At 39.0% G+C, this 18,112-nt stretch overlaps 1 protein-coding gene across 8 annotated transcripts in view; it reads right to left on the bottom strand.

The window, feature by feature from the left end:
* The window catches only part of LOC136866529 (uncharacterized), a 300,340-nt gene that overhangs the window by 177,002 nt on the left and 105,226 nt on the right, over positions 1 to 18,112 (bottom strand). For 2 of the 8 annotated variants that reach the window (XM_067143581.2, XM_067143586.2), the window contains exon 1: positions 13,217 to 13,558. The exons of 3 other annotated variants lie outside the window; for them this stretch is intronic. The gene's annotated coding sequence lies outside the window, so the exon portion shown is untranslated. Of the gene's footprint in view, positions 1 to 12,992; positions 13,104 to 13,216; positions 13,560 to 18,112 lie in introns of those variants that run through there. 3 more of the 8 variants (XM_067143579.2, XM_067143585.2, XM_067143578.2) reach the window with 3 other exon arrangements.

Here is an 18,112-nt window from a genome sequence, read left to right as displayed (position 1 = left end):
TTCTTTGGATTTTTTCCAGTTCTTGAATCAAGTATTCCTGGTGAGGGTCCCATACACTGGAACCATACTCTAGTTGGGATCTTACCCCAGACTTGTATGCCCTCTTTTACATCCTTTCTACAACCCTTAAAATACCCTCATAACCATGTGCAGAGATCTGTACCCTTTATTTACAGTCCTATTTATGTGATTACCCCAATGATCTTTCCTTATATTAACACCTAGGTACTTACAATGATCCCCATCGACTTCTATTTGTGAAACTCACAACCTGACTTTTAACCCTGTTTACCATCATACCATTGCCTACTGTCCATCTCACAACATTATCGAGGTCATTTTGCAGTTTCTCACAATCTTGTACCGGTAACTTATTTATTACTCTATACAGAATAGCATCATCCGCAAAGAGCCTTATTCCGATTCCAGTTCTTTACTTATATCACATAAGGAGCACAAATCAGTTTAAAGACTACATTTTTCTATTATTCAGTCAGACAAGTTTGTTAAAATGTAATGTTAAATTTTTCTCTTGAAAAATATAACTTTAAAATCTTAGTACTTTTATCTCTAATTTGCAATTGTCTAGCTAAAGTGTTCTGGATATTCTCTCCAGCATACAGTATAACACTGCTTCACTATCAAAGAAATTTACTAGGTCTGAGCCAAAAGAACACACCCTACTAAAACAATACTGTTATCATATTAGGACAGGCTCTACTGACAATGTTAATGAGAAAACTTGAAAAGTGCGCCAACATGACAGTATAGAATACAGTAATGCTTCTTGTAACCAGCAGATCACCAAATTGGTGATTAGAAGCAATCAAAATTACGAAGTCTCAGTACTTAAAATACAATAATACTACTGATAATGATTATGCAGGACATAGTCATTAAAATCTCGACTACAATCCACAAGATATATAAGGGGGATGATTAATTTGCTTTGTTATTTATTTTTATTATTTATCTACATTATGCAGAGAATTCAGTCTCCTATTTTTTTTATTTGTGATACTCTCAGACCTATTTCTTTATTTCACTACCTTGAATTATGGATTGGTTTTCTTCTAGTTAGATCACATTCTGAGAACTAGACCTATAGCCCTTCAGTTTACCCATACAGATTATGCCTGGCTCTTCCAGGCTCAGTTTCCATGGTAAGGTGACTCGTTGGCTGAACGGTCAGCGTACTGGCCTTCGGTTCAAAGGGTCCCGGGTTCGATTCCCGGCCGGGTCGGGGATTTTAACCTTAATTGGTTAATTCCATGGCACGGGGGCTGGGTGTATGTGTTGTCTTCATCATCATTTCATCCTCATCACGACGCGCGGGTCGCCTACGGGCGTCAAATAGAAAGACCTGCACCTGGCGAGCCGAACCCGTCCTGGGATATCCCGGCACTAAAAGCCATACGATATTTCATATTTCATTTCCATGATAAGGTAATTTTACTTTGGTAATAACAGGCTCATAGTTTCCATGGGAAGATATCTATATTTGAAGCTCCAGAGAGAGATTTTTACTTTAGTAATTATTTGAACTTTGCCTCAATGTTGGGTAAGTGGTGGTGATGATTATTGTTTTAAAAGGAAGTACAACTAGGGAACCACCATCTATTAACACTAATAAGAGAGAGAATTGAAGGAATTCAACACTTCGACAAATGAAGGTATCGGCCAAATAAAGACAAGGACCGTGATGGCCATGAAAATGAAAGACTCCCTACTGTCAGGGTCAGAAAAGAACAAGAACAAGGGATGCAGAGGTTGGATGGATAAATGAAAGTGAGGAGCCTGGCATAAGTAAGTGGAAGTAATGCCAGGACCTCAACTAAGGACCCCACGGTTGCCAACCCATATTCCCATGGCAAGAGCCCACAGGGCCCCTTTCAGTCACCTCTTACGACAGGCAGGGGATACTGTGCATGTTATTCAACTCCCACCATCCTCAGGGGGTTCACTGTTGGGTACACTGGAACTATCAGTTCACCTTAGGCTTGTCAGGAAGCAACAATGAGTTATAGGCAATGTTTTTTCCTTTTCTAACAGTTGATATTTTAATGTAATATCAATAAATTAGCTCACACAGCTAAATATATTTCAGACTTAATGTAGTACAGCATTAACAGCATAATATTCCAAAAGTATATTTCAGAAACAACAATAATGCCAGCATATTGGAAAGGTGTAGTAATCCAACTGATGAGCCTACTGCTACACGGGGGCGAAACGCTGGTAATTTCATGACTGAAAAAGCATAGGAGCTTAGATGTTTTTAACAATAATGTTCTTTAGTAGTAGTAGTAGTAGTAGTAGTAGTAGTAGTTTGTATTTGAACTGTCTCAACAACAGTCAATATTGTTTTATTAATTATGTAGACTGGACAACCAAACAATAATTCAGCAAAACACATTCATCTTTAATAAGGCCTACATGGAAAATGAAGGGCCTTCATGGTGTAATGGTTAGCGTTATCAGCTGCTGTCCCCAGAAGTACGGGTTCAATTCCTGGCCCTATCAGAGATTTAAGATTGGTACGGGGGGAGGGGGGAAGAATATACAGCTCATATCTCTTGGAGTTATGTCTGAACAGACCTCACCATCTTGTGGAGTGCAAGGACATTCAGCCTACTTACAAAAGTGAAAGTGGAAAATATAGACCAATCAATTTCAAAAGTGAGGGAAGTTTATTAAGTGAAGAGAATTCTGATATTGTGATATGAAGAGGAATCAGCAGAAAACGTATGGTGATATTTGAGAGTTTTGTTGCTTGAACCATTAATAAAAGAGAAAGAGCATTACAATTTGTTGCTGAATTTGGCATTCCCAATTTCACTGCCACCAATGTATGGCTCAAAATTTTTTGCATGTATAATTGTTCATCAGTTAGCCAGTACTAAGGCAAGCAATATTTGGTCTAATGAAGGAGAACTTACTACAGTTTCTCTTAATCAAATTGCACCTCTCACAGCCTCAGTTTTAAGAGCATGAAATAATAAAGGACATACATGGATGATAGAGAAACGTGAAATGGTTGAAAACAGGAAGTCCCTCCAACTCTTCTTTTGCTACCCCTTTTGGAAGATACTGACCTTGCCTTAAGAAGGAAAGCCCCAGGATTTGATGGTATTCACCTTGAGTTCTCTTATTATTATTATTATTATTATCATCTGAGCCACAAACATTTAGAAATGGTTAGCATGTTCCTTCTCCAAAATCCTACTTAGGGGCATTCTTCAGCCTGATTTCAAGAGAGCCAAGATAATTGTAATTTTGAAACCAGCAAAGCCAAATAACAGCTGGAAAGTTACCACCCAATAACACTGCTGAGTGCATGCTATAAACTTTTGGAAAGGCTTCACTATAACAGAACTGGTTTGAAAGCACTTCAGCATATTCCGATAGAACAAGCTGGTTTCAAATGTCAGCGCAGCTGCATGGATCAAGTCCTCGTATTGACAACTCATAATGAAGCAGGTTTCCAAAGAGGCCTCAAAACTTCAGCAGCATTTGTGGATCTAACAGTTGTGTATGATACTGTATGGAGACAAGAATTAATCTACAAACTTCTCCACATCATCCGATACAAAACAACAGCTCAATTTATGAATAACAATACAACTTTAAAGCTTTTCAGTCTGTCCTGACGAGGTTCCTGTAAAACAAAACATGTATTTCTTTGCTTTGTAGTGTGGCAACAATCAATGAATCACTGGAAATAGCAGTGATCCAGGTCAACTATTTCAGAAGACAGACTGCCAAAGTGGAAATCCAAGTGTCACTGGAGAAAACAGTACTTTACCAACCTCACAGTGGCTTACAGAGAGATGCCATTAGAACAGGATAAAATCGAGTAGAGATACATCAGGCAAAGCAGCTCTCTCTGCAAGAGTTAGCAAAGTGGAACTGGCCTACTTGACTGTATCAAAACACCTTCAACAAGGGATGCCTGTTACATAATCTGAAGCTGAAACACTACACAAGACATTTATCTGGAGTCCTCCATGTCCTGGAGTGTGTCAAATAGAAAAGGCTTGATTGAAAAACTGGAAGTAAGAGCTGGAGAAGAATTCTCGGATAGATCCAACGCACAGTACTGAAGATGTGGAATACCAGAGATGACGATTCAGAGCTCTATTCTCAAACAGGAAGATGGTCTGACCATTAAGGAAAATGAGGGCAGCTTTCTATCGTAATGTAGGAATTTTTTTTTCAATTTGTTTTATGTCGCACAGACAGAGATAGGTCTTATGGCGATGGTGGGATAGGAAAGATCTAGGAGTGGAAAGGAAGCGGCCATGGCCTTAAGGTACAGACCCAGCATTTGCTAGTGTGAAAATGGGAAACCATAGAAAACCATCTTCAGGGCTGCTGACAGTGGGGCTTGAACCCACTATCTCCCGGATGCAAGCTCTCAGCTGCGCTCCCCTAACCGCGCGGCCAACTCGGCCGGTAGCAATACCGTCTCGCAACGGACTGACCAATTGGCCACAAGAAAGTCCGTCCCAACTGGATGATAGAGAAAGAGGGGGACATTAAAGGACTGATGACAGATTTACAAAACAGTGTGCGAGACAGATCCTGAAGCAGTCCATGGCTTTTAAGAAAAACTTCTGAAGAAGAAAGGTACGGTTTCCCTTCGACAGAGGACAGAAAGGACCAACACTGGCAGAAGATGCAACAACAGTGGGCAAAGATCAAAGCCCAATTGTTGAACAAGCATGGACCCAAGAAGGCCCAATCAAAAGAAGAAATTGGAGTTAGGTATGTCAATTTATACACAATCTTAAAATAAGGAATAATTTTCTTGGGCAACTCTCCTGGTTTTGACAATACATTTAAGATCCAGAAAAGAGTAATAAGGATCTTAAAAAGAGGATTGAAGACGTCAAACATGTAGGCCAGTATTCCAAAGGACAACCTCATCCTACCTGGATTGCTAGTAAGATACAAAGGTTATGACTGCCATACTGCCACTTTCCTGTATATCTATAATGGAAACCTTGTTCTTAGTTAAAATGAGCTAGTACAGTACAATCTCAGTAATACCATCCCCTGGGAATCGGAGAGATGTTGGATTACTGGAAAAGCTGGATTATTGGGATTTATAGGCCCTGGTTTAATAGAGGGGAAAAAATGGTTGTAAACAGGCTATTCACAGAGGTTAATTTATGCTTACTTCGTCAGTACTGAATGTTATGTACTCATCGGCAATACTGTATTTAGGGTCATATCAAAAATACACACTTCAACTGACAGCACTTATAAAACATTGGAATAAACACAACATTGCACCATGTATTTTAAGAAAGTAATTAATTAATTTTATTGGCTTTACATCCGCCTAACTAATTTTACGGTTTTTGGAGACGCCAAGGTGCCGGAATGTAGTCTCGCAGAAGTTCTATAACATGCCAGTAAATCTATCAACACGAGGCTGACATTTGAGCATCTTCAAGGATCGAACCTGCCAAGTTGGGGTCAGAAGGCCAGCGCCTCAACCATCTGAGTCACTCAGCCTGGCATTTTTTTTTTTTTAGAAAGGAAAATAGGCTACTCATTATTTTCAGCAAGAAAGTTGTCAATTGTATTGTGTTTCTTTACGAAGATATTTTGATTGCTTTTCCTTGCACGGTAATTTCTTCCATAACAAAATTCAAATCCAGATGTAAGCTAGTAAAACAAACAAAAGCTGGATTACTGGACGTGTTGGATTATTGAACAGCCAGAATATGTTCTCAATACCTAAATGTTAAAAAATAAATTGTGACATTACAACACACTGAATAAATTTAATTTTCATATGAAAACCATGAGCGAACAGACAAGAACCTCTCAAATCTAGTATAAGACAATTCAAAATATTATCTGGCGAAACATATTAAAAGTAAAGTTTATTACAAATGTACCAAGTAAGTAGTAACTGATAACTACAACACTTTCTATACAGAGGATGAAGTAGAACGTAGTTTAAACATTAAACGTAGTTTCAACATAACTGTAGTGTAGTATAGTAACGTATTAGAAATTAGAGTGCCCATTCTATAAGTAATTTTGCGAATTTCAAACTTTAATGGTAATTTTCTTTTCTATTTGTGCTTAGTAACATAACCTGTTGTAATAAGAATGCGTCTGAACGTAGTTTAAAATTATTGTAGTGTACTGTAGTATCTGTACTTAGTCTGAACATAGTTTAAAATCATTGCAGTGTATTATAATCTCTTACTAGAAAATAGTGTGTTTATTCTATTACTGTGAAATATTTGTGTAGTATAGTACCCTTTCCGTGGTATCTGTAGTAACTCTCTTACTAGAATTCTGTTGTAATTAGGGTAGACTTAGCTGCAGTTAAGAAGAATGGTGTAATTCTTGTGTATTATACTCTGTTTCCAGTAATTAACAGCAATTTTCATCCTGTTTAGTGTGTTGTAGGAATAAAAATTCATACAATTAAGTAGTATTGTAGTGTAGTAGCAGCAGCCTATATTAATTAGCTTACTGTCGTGTGATTTTTGTGAACTAACCTAGACAATATTTCCTTTCGTTTTTATTTTGCACAGAAGAAGTTATCTTATTTTTCCTTTTCTTTTCATTATTTAGTAAAGAATGGCTACAGAGACGAAGTGTAGGAACTGTGGGTGTGGCCAGGCATTAAGGAGTATGAGGGAGGAGTTGGAGAGCTTGAGGGAGATAATTAGGATTCTCTTAGAGGACAGGAAGGAAAGTAGGCCTCCCTCAAATAATGTACAGGATACAGTAGGTGTAATAGAGGGATGGGAAGGAAAGGGGGGAATTGTAGAAGACAGGTGGTTTAATGTTTTCAGGGGAAGGAAATTGCAGGCTAAGGGCTCCATTCAGGATCAGAATTCAGGACAGGTGTCGGTAAGAAAACGGTACGAGTCACTGCAGGTTCAACAACCGAGGGAAGATGAGAAATAGGGAACTGTTGCCGAGAAGTGTGGAAGAAGGAGAAAGGGAAGAGGTAGGAAAGGGAAATGTGAAGTAGTGGATAGGAAAAGACAGGTGGAACAGGGTCATGGGATGGAGAAAAGGGAGGAGGAAGTAGCTTCTGCAGCTGTCAGGAAAGATAGGACTGACCAGGAGGGGAGGGAATCAAATGAGGTGGGTAGGGTTGAGGCTCTGGTCATGGGGGATTCTAACGTTAGACATGTCGGGAAAGTGTGTGGAGGAAAGGGTACCAGGGTAGAGTGCTATCCAGGAATTAGGTTAAGGCAGATGTTGAGGAAAGTAGAAGAGAAGGAGGAAAAGGAGAAGGTGATAGTGTTTCACGTTAGTACTAACAACGTAAGACATGCAGGTATAAGTACAAACATAGTTGGGGATGTGTGGGACCTGGTAAATGCAGCACGGGTGAATTTTAAGGAAGCGGAGATTGTTATCAGTGGAATATTGTGTAGGAGGATACCGACCGGAAGGTGATTGGGGATTTAAATGAGACTATGGAGTGGGTATGTGGGAAACTGGGAGTGAGATTTCTAGATCCTAATGGGTGGGTAGGAGATAGAGATCTGCGCTCAGATGGCCTTCACTTAAACCGCAGTGGTACATATAAGTTAGGAAATCTGTTTAGAAGGGTTATAGGGAGGTACATTCAGGGAAACAGGGTGGCGTAGGGAGCGGTGTTAAGGGAACAGGGAACTGGAAATCAAGTAGGGATGACATAAAACTGTTAGTGCTCAACTGTACAAGTATTGTGAAGAAAGGAATAGAATTAAGTAATTTAATAGATATATACTTACCAGATATTGTAATAGGAGTTGAATCATGGCTGAGAAATTATATAATGGATGCAGAAATTCTCTCACGGAACTGGAGGGTGTATCGTAGAGATAGGATAGGAATGATAGGAGGGGGAGTATTCATTCTGGTGAAAGAAGAATTTGTAAGCTACAAAAAAGTAAAAGATGAAAAACAAGAAATTCTAGGGGTGAGGCTCATCTCTAAAGATAATAGGCAACTTGATGTCTTTGGAGTATACAGACCAGGAAAGGGTAGCACAGATGCTGATTCAGATTTATTTGATATGATAATCAGCTATGTGAGAAATAAGGAAAGGAACTTGATTGTAGCGGGTGATCTCTATTTACCAAATGTCAATTGGGAAGGTAATGCGAACGACAGGAAGCATGACCAACAAATGGCAAATTTAATATGGGAAGGGCACCTGAATCAGAAAGTGATGGAACCAAACGGAGGGAAGAATATTCTGGATGTGGTGCTGGTAAAACCAGATGAGCTCTATAGAGAAACCGAAGTACCTAATAGATGGTATTAGTGATCATGAAGCTGTTTTTGTGGTAATTAAAAATAAATGTGAAAGAAAGGAAGATTTTTTTTTTTTTTGCTAGGGGCTTTACGTCGCTCCGACACAGATAGGTCTTCTGGCGATGATGGGATAGGAAAGGCCTAGGAGTTGGAAGGAAGCGGCCGTGGCCGTAATTAAGGTACAGCCCCAGCATTTGCCTGGTGTGAAAATGGGAAACCACGGAAAACCATCTTCAGGGCTGCCGATAGTGGGATTCGAACCTACTATCTCCCGGATGCAAGCTCACAGCCGCGCGCCTCAACGCCCACGGCCAACTCGCCCGGTAAGGAAGATATTAAAATTAGGACTATTAGGCTGTACCATATGGCTGATAAAACAGGCATGAGGGAGTTTTTAATAAGTAACTATGATCGGTGGAAAACTGTAAATAAAAATGTAAACAGACTCTGGGATGGGTTTAAAGCAATTGTTGAGGAATGTGAAAATAGGTTTGTACCTTTAAAGGTGGTAAGGAATGGTAAAGATCCACTATATTATAACAGGGAAGTAAAGAGACTAAGAAGGAGGTGCAGACTGGAAAGAAATAAGAGTTAGAAATGGCTGTGGAAGTAAGGAGAAATTGAAGGCACTTGGGAAATTGAATCTAGCAAAGAAGGCAGCTAAGGATAACATGATGGCAAGCATAATTGGATGCCATACAAATTTTAGTGAAAAATTGGAAGAGTATGTATAGGTACTTTAAGGCAAAAACAGGTTCCAAGAAGGACATTCCAGGAATCATTAATGAACCAGGGGAGTGTGTATGCGAGGATCTTCAAAAGGCAGAGGTATTCAGTCAACCGTATGTAAAAATAGTTGGTTACAAGGATAATGTCCAGATAGAGGAGGTGACTAATACTAAAGAAGTATTAAAATTTACCTATGAAAGCAATGACATTTACAGTAAGATACAAAAGTTGAAAACTAGAAAAGCAGCTGGAATTGATACGGTTTCGGGGGATATACTAAAGACAATGGGTTGGGATATAGTACCATATCTGAAGTACTTGTTTGATTATTGTTTGCATGAAGGAACTTTACCAAATGAAGGAGAGCTGCTATAGTAGCCCCTGTATATAAAGGAAAGGGCGATAGACAAAGCTGAAAATTACAGGTCAGTCAGTTTGACATGCATTGTACGTAAGCTTTGGGAAAGCATTCTTTCTGATTATATAAGACATGTTTGCGAAATTAATAACTGGTTTAATAGAAGGCAATTTGGGTTTAGGAAAGGTTATTCCAATGAAGCCCAACTTGTAGGATTCTAGCAAGATATAGCACATATCCTGGATTCAGGAGGTCAAATGGACTGTATCGCGATTGACCTGTCTAAGGCATTTGATAGGGTAGATAACGGGAGACTACTGGCAAAAATGAGTGCAATTGGACTTGACAAAAGAGTGACTGAATGGGTGGCTCTGTTTCTAGAAAATAGAACTCAGATGATTAGAGTGGGTGAAGCTTTATCTGTCCCTGTAATAATTAAGAGGGGAATTCCTCAAGGCAGTATTACTGGACCTTTATGTTTTCTTATATATATCAATGATATGTGTAAAGAAGTGGAATCAGAGATGATGTTATTCTGTACAGAGTAATAAATAAGTTACAAGATTGTGAGCAACTGCAAAATGACCTCGATAATGTTGTGAGATGGACAGTAGACAATGGTATGATTATAAACGGGGATAAAAGTCAGGTTGTGAATTTTACAAACAGGAAAAGTCCTTTCAGTTTTAATTACTGTGTTGATGGGGTGAAAGTTCCCTTTGGGGATCTTGTAAATACCTAGTTATTAATATAAGGAAAGATCTTCATTGGGCTAATCACATAAATATGATTGTAAATAGAGTACAGACCTCTGCACATAGTTATGAGGGTATTTAAGGGTTGTAGTAAGGATGTAAAGGAGAGAGCATATTTGTCTCCAGTGAGACCCCAGTTCCAGTGTATGGGACCCTCACCAGGATTACTTGATTCAGGAACTGGAAAAAAATCCAAAGAAAAGCAGCTCAATTTGTTCTGGGTGATTTTTGACAAAAGAGTAGCGTTACAAAAATGTTGCAAAGTTTGGGCTGGGAAGACTTGGGAGAAAGACGAGCTGTTTGACTAAGTGGTATGTTGATATAGATGTTGATTCCCATAGGGAATCTGAAATATTTGTTCCGAATGAGTAAATTTATAATACCAATATAAATGATCCGTTATTGGACGTTATAAATTTTCCAGCTAACTCACTCCTGGTTGCCAGCGTTTCGCCCCCGTGTGCTAGGCTGGGCTTGTCAGTTGGTACCTAGCACACCTACCAAGACGCTGGCTAGTGCATACCGTGGAACATTTAGGGCAGTCACCCAGGTGGCAGATTCAGAACAAATATTTCAGATTCCCTATGGGAATCAACATCTATATCATCTGATGGCCAGGCAGGCATCAATTTTTGGTAGTGAGACAGGGTGTCTCATAGTGCATTGGCACTGCCGGTGGCTACAATTAGCCTACGCAGTGGCCTCCACGGTATGCACTAGCCAGCGTCTTGGTAGGTGTGCTAGGTACCAACTGACGAGCCCAGCCTAGCACACGGGGGTGAAACGCTGTCAACCAGGAATGAGTTAGCTGAAAATTTATAATATCCAATAACGGACCATTTATATTGGTATTATTAAGTGGTATGTTCCGAGCTGTCAGTGGAGAGATGGCGTGGGAGGGCATCAGTAGACGAATAAGTTTGAGTGGTGTCTTTAAAAGTAGGAAAGATCACAATATGAAGATAAAGTTGGAATTCAAGAGGACAAATTGGGGCAAATATTTCTTTATAGGAAGGGGAGTTAGGGATTGGAATAACTTACCAAGGGAAATGTTCAATAATTTTCCAATTTCTTTGCAATCATTTAAGAAAAGGCTAGGCAAACAACAGCTAGGGAATCTGCCACCTGGGTGACTGCCCTAAATGCAGAACAGTAGTGACTGATTGATGATTGAGGAGAATGTTTAAAAAGAATTAAGTTAACTACAGTAATTTCATAACTGGATATATGTTTGCATGCATGTAATGATGTGAATATGAGGATTGTAACATTTGTAATTCTGACACCATTGGCAGCATGGTACCATTTCTTTCTTTTTTTTTTGCTTTACGTCACACTGACACATATTGGTCTTATGGCAACGATGTGATAGGGAAGGCCTAAGAATGGGAAGGAAGCGGCCGTGGCCTTAATTAAAGTACAGCCTCAGCATTTGCTTGGTGTGAAAATTGGAAACCACGGAAAACCATCTTCAGGGCTGCCGACAGTGGGGTTCGAACCCACTATTTCCCGATTACTGGATACTGGCCGCACTTAAGCGACTGCAGTTATCGAGCTCAGTGGTACCATTTACGATTTATGGCTGGATAGAAAACGAAAGAAAGAAAGAAAGAAAGATCTTTCTCAAGATGATACATGAAGGAAGAGGAGAAATGATCTATACAGAGAGAAGATCACAGACACCATCCGTAAGAGGACACTGAAGTGTTTTGGGTTCCTCACAACAATGAACAAGAGTCTACTAACAAAGAAAATCTTTAACTATATCATAAAATTAAAAGCAACTACTAAATGGGTAGAAGAAACCAGAAAGAATATGAACGTGGAATCAATCATAAAGAATGATTACCAATGCCGGCCCGCTTGCGAAAGCGCCACCAATAAATTGTAAAGGAAGCAGCTTTGCTCTATATTGTATGTCAGTTACTGTACCACAAGAGTGCAAGAGATTAATGTAAATGATGGTATCATTATACACAAAGAAAGGAACAAGAGACGTCTTTTATATTACAAAAACGGAGAAATTTAAGACAAGTCTGTATTAATATTTTGTATTTAGGAATAAGTGAGGGGAGATAGAAAAGATTTTGAGACACTATTGATACTGCAGTAAGAGTCAAGAATAATGTGTAGAAATGTTTTTTAAAAAATGAAACAAACCAGCTGATAATAGAAAACTTGGGTCAGAAAGAAAAGGTGATGCAGAACTTAATATATGTTTTATAGAAATAGTAAACCACAAATAAATTATAGATTTTACAGTCATGTCTAGTAGTGATCAAGAGTTATAACAGGGGAGTTGAAAGAAAGATTACTGTTACCGAGGCATCTCTACTGTACTATGCTACAATAATAATTATATCCACTAATATGAGTACACCTTCACTCTTTTTGGTTATATGCTGTCACCTACTTTTATTTCTTTACAGACAACATAACCACTTGATCACACAGATACACTGTATTAGGTGTCAACACACACAAAGCCCCGATTACAAATATTTCTCCCTTTTTAAATTTCAGTAATCAATTTAAATTTCACCTCTTCTAGTAAGGATAAAATTAACTGAGTAACCCCTGCTAGTAGGGATAGAATTAGCTAATTAAGTTGAAATTAATTGTGAAAATCAGACACACTGCCAGTCCAATAAGCACTATCACAATAAGCTACAACATCAGCGAAAGATTGGGTAAAACGTAACGAAATCAGGTGACCAATTTTTCAACAAAATCCTTCCTAAAACCAATCAAATAATAATCATATTTTTTCAAACAAAATCCACTCCAATAACAGCAATATTTATCAAAGGAAATTAATATAAATCATAAGCATAGGCCCACAGCAAAATTATCCACAAAACCTAATAATCCTCCAGGCAGAGTAAATCCTTCAAAGCACGATAAAAGTCAGTTGCAGGATCAACGTCCATAGCATACACGCACAAACAGCTGATAAGATAAATCGAGCAATGTTGACTTCCAGGATGGCAGGAATATGCGAGCTATTTCATCCTCATTCAATAATACAACACACTTTTGTTGCGCACATGATGATCTACTAACTGAAATATTAACAGAATACTACCTTGCACACCACCGACCAGTGCCAGGTGATTGAGATTTCTGCTCCAAGTTTAATCCAGGAATTAAAGCACAACAGATGAACACTGCTACAGTATAACAGTGTATTTAACGTAAACGATTTGCAGAGCCATCTGTCAACAATATTTAAAACAAAAGATTTGTGTTGTGTTTGATACTGTCACAAGCGTCACAAGCATACAGCAGTTAGGGAATTTCAGTATCGCACATCTAATTATATGAATATTAATGACACATCAACATTCGTCATGGATTCGTCATATTTAGGAAACATCAAAATCCCCCAAATTAACACAACTTCTATTTTTCAACTTCCTTCCATGGCCGCTGGCTATGATTTCGGCCACAGAATACTGGTTTTCACCAACGAGCTAGGGTTTTCACACAAAGAAGTTCTTTGAAAATAACACCAAGACTGCACCTCGAACCAAAGAAAATCAAACTAATGCCGCTGACTGCATCTATTAGGCCTATACGTGATTATACTACAGAATAAAACCGTCTTTTTCTGACATAATATGTCTTTATGTTTGGGGATCATCCCACTGAGCTCTTATATATACTGGAGGTAGCACAGAATGATGGAAAACCGTGACGACAGAGTTAGCGGTCCGCCATGACAGTGAACGTATGTCTGTCTCTCTCTTACTCGTGTCCTGTAAATAGTCATGCAAACATTACTGGAATCATAGAAAAATATTGTCCTTTTTAAACCACTATTATGAACGAATATTTTCAAATTAAAACGACTTGATGTTTTTAATGTAAGTTGTAACGAAAATAATTTAATACCAAAGCGGTTTATTATTCGTTTAATCTGAATCTCGTGTGAATGTGCCTTGAAGATAAACGGTAGTAAATAGTCGCATTTAACAAAAGCGGAAAATAGCTTTTCATTACAAACTTTGTGATATGGTATTACACTTTTCTTGGGCACTAATAATTTAATGATCTTGAGGTTGTCTTAAGAATCTTTAGGCCTGTACCTGTGTTAACTACTTGCAACCAACCTTATGTGATCGCCCAACTAGGCAGGTTCGATCCTGGCTGTCCGGTGATATTTGAAGGTGTCGAAATACGTCAGCCTAGTGTCAGCAGATTTACTGGCACGTTAAGGAACTTCTGCGGACTTAATTCCGACACCTCGATGTCTCCGAAAACCGTAAAAGTAGTTAGTGGGATGTAAAGTCAATAACCTTATGAGATCAGCATATTTTTGTAATGACTATAAAATTTGGTTGTTTGTTCCATTATTATTTAAATTTCAATTTTCCAGTAAAAAAGGGAACATTTTAATCTTCATATGTTTTAATAAAAATAATAAATTTATTGGCTTTACGAACCATTAATTGCTTTTACGGTTTTCAGAGACGTCTAGGTGCCAGAATTTAGTCCCACAGGAGTTCTTTTACATGTCATATCTATCGACACGAGGCTGATTTATTTGTGCAACTTCAAATACCACCATACTGAGCAAGGATTGAACCTGCCAAGGAGGGGTCAGAAGGCCAGCGCTTCAACCGCGTGAGTCACTCAGTCCGGCAATCTTAATATGTAATGTTGCTTCACACGACATATCTGAAAAGTATTTTCTATACAGTATGGGTCAGGGATTAAAAAACAGATAGACGTACCTACATAGTTGTGGATATGTAGGATCTGGCTATGACAGCAGAGGAGAAGGTACAGATTTTGATTCCCTGAAATATATGTCCGAAGTGAGTTAATTCATAAATCCTATATAAATGGTCCGTTAATGGAAATAAGTTTTGCAGCAAGGTCATTCTTGGTTACCAGCATTTCACCCCAGTGTGCCAATTTGGGCTCATCAGTTGGTAAGTATCACACCTACCAAGATTGCATGTAGTGGAGGCTATCTATTCAAGCTTTAATTCCTCCCCTACAGGGTGAGACAGGCCACCTCGTGTGTTAGATGTCGGGGAGGGTAAATAGAGATTATAGGAGTGGGAGAATGGATTGTTTGCATCTTAGCTAAGGAGTCTTGCGGTACACACATTGTTTTGTACGATAGTCTTTCTATTTTTCCTCTCTCTCTCTTCCGGTTTGTTAATTTTTATTTTTACTGAATTAGTTTTGTTGTCTTCTACCATCTACATGTGAACAGAAGATTTAGCTTGATTACACATATCAAGAAACAATAATAGATAATACAGGCTTATTTCTTTAACAGCAAAATCATAGAAACGTCACTATTTTCTGCAGTATTATTAATGAGAGTATTTAAATAAATAGGCCCAGTAAGCTTTCTCCCACATAATTATATACAAATACAAAATTTGTGTTATTAGTTATGACACGAATGAATAAAGTCCGCAACCTGCTAAGAAAATATTGAATGTTACAAAGTACTTAAACATAACAATGATCTATACCAACTATATGCAGCACAATTTGGAACTTGTACAGCTTGCCACATTTTAGCAATAGGTTACATCAGTTCTATACCTGGAACACATTGTGGGTTCTAATTTTGAGTTCTTGACAACATAACCAATAGCAGCTTAGCTATGTTCGCCAACTAAATGAATAGACTTAGCCAGCGTTCTGATACGTAATGTTCAATATATGTAAAGATTGTTGAAACGTATAATAATTGAAATTAAATCAACTTTATGCTACGAACGTAACGTCTGAGTAAATAAATTGGTGAGAAAACATTGATCTATATTAACTATATATAACACAATTTTAGGAATATATACATCCGTACAGAATGTCACGTTGTAGCAAGAAGCTGGATTTGTCTCTATGGCGGGAACACATTGTAGGTTTGAATGCTTGCTAAGTGTAACTAAAGGGGAGTGCTATTTCATGGTCAATGGTGAGGTGGTCGATGTAGTGCCTTAGGAACTGGAATATCGAAAAGTAATAGTGACTTATGAGATGGACTAGGCAGCTAATGATGTGTGGAGAGAGTGTGTGGGATACACAGTCGTCTCTACAGGGGTGACCGGTCTGTGTGTTGGACGAGGATGTGGTAAAAGTGGAGCGGGGATAAGCTATGTCAAGGGGCCTTAAAGGGTAGTTACCACAGTGGAGATGTGACGGGGTTGTTGGGGATCAGGGCTTTACCGAGGAATCTTTGGAACAGGAGGGGGACGTGGGTGTTCAGTTTGGGAATATGATATAGTGATCTTTGGTGCGATAGAGATGTGGGAGACGGAGAACAATGCAAACCAGGCGACGTTCCATGGATGGAAGAGGGTGGGATGGGTAGTGGAGGCCACTGCGTAAGCTACTTGGAGCCACAGGCAGTGCTAATGCACTATGAGAGACTTGGTCTCTTTTACGAAAATTGATGCCTGCTAGGCCATTAAATGAGAAGGAAGCATTTGCCTGGTGTGAAAATGGGAAACCATGGAAAACCATCTTCAGGGCTGCTGACAGTAGGATTCGAACCCACTATCTCCCGGATGCAAACACAGAGCCACGTGCCCCTAACCGCACGGCCAACTCGCCCGGTCGCCACTAGATGATACAAACTTTGCTTCTCATAGGGAACTTGAAATATTTGTCCCAGAAATCTAAAGCACATTATAATGTAAGCATCTGACACATTGTTCCATTGACAAAATATCAAAGCAACTGGAAAAAAAAGTCGCACGTATTTCTGAGAGCAAGGCATCGGAGGCAGATATTGCAGCCCAGGCTCTGCGTCCCTTTCCACTCGACCCTCCTCGCGCGGCTTGCTGATGTTTGCCGGGGGGGGGGGGACGGGGGGGGGATATCTGTGCTAGGCTTCGGTCCATCAGATCGTCACTGCGTACTAACAGCCATGCTTTCCTAAAAAGAAATGCAATCTTTCAGGTTTAGTGTCTATTTTGTTGGTTGGAATCGAACCCGTGAACATGGGTTGGTCACCACCACTGATCTCCCGAGGAAGCTAATAAACCAGTGAATGATGTGTACGATCTCTGGTAATGCTGTAAGATTCAACATTTGTATTTAATAATAATAATAATAATAATAATAATAATAATAATAATAATAATAATAATAATAATGGTCTATGGCATCTGTATAGGATTGGAGGTGACCTAATGAGGATGAAATGAATGGCGAAGATGTCATAAACACCCAGTCTCCAAGCCAGGGGAATTAACGGTACAAGGGGTTTGAATCTGAGAACTGATCCGGGGCCATTGGACCAAAAGCAAGCATTCTATCCATTTAGCCACAAAGCCGGACTTTAATTTGCTAAACATTTATCAGGCGTTGAGTATTGACACTAGCAGAGGCCAGGACAGTAGCTTGCGAAGGAGCCTAGACAACACAGTAGGCTACAGCTGAAAACTCTTAAAACGCATGAAATTCACCAAATCAACCATCGAAAAGGGGCAACGTAAGTAGGGAGTGGTAGCCCATGTCTTGGACTCAGCATATGCTACTGCTGAAAGTGTAGTGTGTTTGGATTATTATTCCAACTACCTCTAGCTCGAATACAGGATAACACCAATTCAGTATGATCTTATAATACAATGTATGTCAAAAAATATTTGAATGGGTCACTCTCTCTGAAAAGAAATTCTGGTACCAACATGCCTATACATTTCATACAGAACAGGAAACCCAATGCGAATGTTTTACGGGGATGTAACAGAATAGGAACATCACCAATAGTCACTGACTTCAAGAAACTTTCCATTTCATTAAAATAATATTCTAACCATCCTACGTTGTTTGAATCCTTGACTGAAGACATTTCGAGAATTAAGGATGTCAAACAACCTACCTATTTTCCTTATGAAAGAAACTGTTGCAGCTGAACCTTGAAAATCAGAACGCTTATGCACCTCAAGGAATTCAAGTGCATCTGCAACACTTGAACTCAAGGTCTGAGCAGCAAAGGACACATTCA

This window comes from Anabrus simplex, chromosome 3, assembly GCF_040414725.1.
Source record: "Anabrus simplex isolate iqAnaSimp1 chromosome 3, ASM4041472v1, whole genome shotgun sequence".
Taxonomy (NCBI): Eukaryota; Metazoa; Arthropoda; class Insecta; order Orthoptera; family Tettigoniidae; genus Anabrus; species Anabrus simplex.
This window is presented reverse-complemented; position numbering and strand designations above follow the sequence as displayed.